The following is a 1,633-nucleotide window of genomic DNA, read 5'->3' on the forward strand; positions in this document are numbered from 1 at the left end:
TTGAAGGAAAGTCCATTTTTTCTGTCCTTTTGTAACCTTTCCCAGAAATGAGTCATTGATCCTTTGTATCTATTGCCAAGGAGTTAAATTCTTATAAAGGTACATTCATTCACTATTTATGAGTTCCATAATAGTGACTATTCTTGCATCATTCATATTTATAGTTAATGTAGGATAGGATTAGATTGATGCCATTCGACTTCTTTTTGGAATAGCCTGAAAGCATGCCCCTATCCTTTGTCATCCTCACTCTCTAATTTCTTTACTTTGAGTAATAGGTAAAGCCAAACCAAACAGAGAAATGGCATTGATCTGAAAGATCTTTAATTTCATGCATGAGTAACCAGTGATTGGCAGCATGAATGTGCTCTGAACTCTCATTTATAAGCATCAATCAGAAATAGGCTTATTTATGGGAATGGTTGCAGAACGACAGGTATGCATGAATGTTACACACCCCAATGACCCCATCAGGAATATGAATAAATCTCTGCTTGATGAATTCATCCAGGAGATCATTGTTATAATCGCTGCGCTCAAAAAGGGACTGTCTGCTGATCCTTTTCACAAAGGTAAAATTTCTTGTACAGAATATCATAAAGAATACAATTGCTTAGTTGTGCTTCAATGTCGTTAAAACAAACACCATGTTAAAAGGCATATTTCCAATTCTATTAGGGAAAAGTGCCAAACTAATGCTAATGACAGCAGAAAGAAAAAATGTGTACGCTGAGGGAGTTGTCAGGCACAGAACTCTATAAATTCTCTCCTATATTGGACCTTATATAATGGTACAGTTTCCTTTTGATAAGTAAATTAAAAAGTTAATTGCGTTTTTTTAGGCGTTTGAAACATTTGGACTAGAAAAAAATATGGAAGATTATAGAGTTGAATGTAATGGCAAAGATACATGTCACTTAATTTAACTTTCCTCTCTCGGCCTACTTTTAAAGTTCATCCGTAATGGAAAGTGACAACTACCTGCCCCAGGATCTCTCTAGAAGTCATTGTTTAGCATTCACTGCTGTCAGACCAATGAAACACTTTTTCTGGGTTACTTGACGTAACATAGAAATGATCAAATTCTCATCAACGATAGTTCACAGCAATAGTGTTCATCTTCATGGTATTTATCATCACGCACCTTTTTCTAAGAGAATTTGATTTTATGAAAGAATACACTCCAAAATGGCATTTCAACCTCTAAAGATAAAACGGGCAGCAAGATTGGGAATTGTGTTCTCTCAGATGATTGGCATTAGTCATAATCTATTACTTAGTCATGGATTTAGCATGTAAATTAATGTTAAGTACTTGGCAATCGATTTAAATTGCAAATAACCCTTCAGCGGTTAGGCTGAATCTCTGACAGATGAATGAGTTAAAGTTAACATCGACACTCTAGACCAGTTAGAGGGCACATTTCTGGTGCTGTGATAAGACTTCAGCCTATCTACCAAACAGCAAGCCAACCAACCGCTTCAGAAGGGCTCAAACAGGCGACACTGACGAGGACCTGGGGTTGTGCCACAAGGGCCCCGTCACACAGAACAGAGGCAGGCAAAAGAGTTAAGCAGTCCTTATTACTTAGGAAGCCAATTAGAATATGGAAAATTCCTATTACACAATGACA

At 36.9% G+C, this 1,633-nt stretch overlaps 1 protein-coding gene across 1 annotated transcript in view; it reads left to right on the plus strand.

The window, feature by feature from the left end:
- The window catches only part of GLRA3 (glycine receptor, alpha 3), a 187,217-nt gene that overhangs the window by 65,281 nt on the left and 120,303 nt on the right, over positions 1 to 1,633 (plus strand). The gene's annotated exons all lie outside the window — the stretch shown is intronic.

The sequence above is a fragment of the Propithecus coquereli genome, unplaced genomic scaffold (assembly GCF_000956105.1).
Source record: "Propithecus coquereli isolate 6110/MARCELLA unplaced genomic scaffold, Pcoq_1.0 Scaffold36, whole genome shotgun sequence".
In the NCBI taxonomy this organism is placed as follows: domain Eukaryota; kingdom Metazoa; phylum Chordata; class Mammalia; order Primates; family Indriidae; genus Propithecus; species Propithecus coquereli.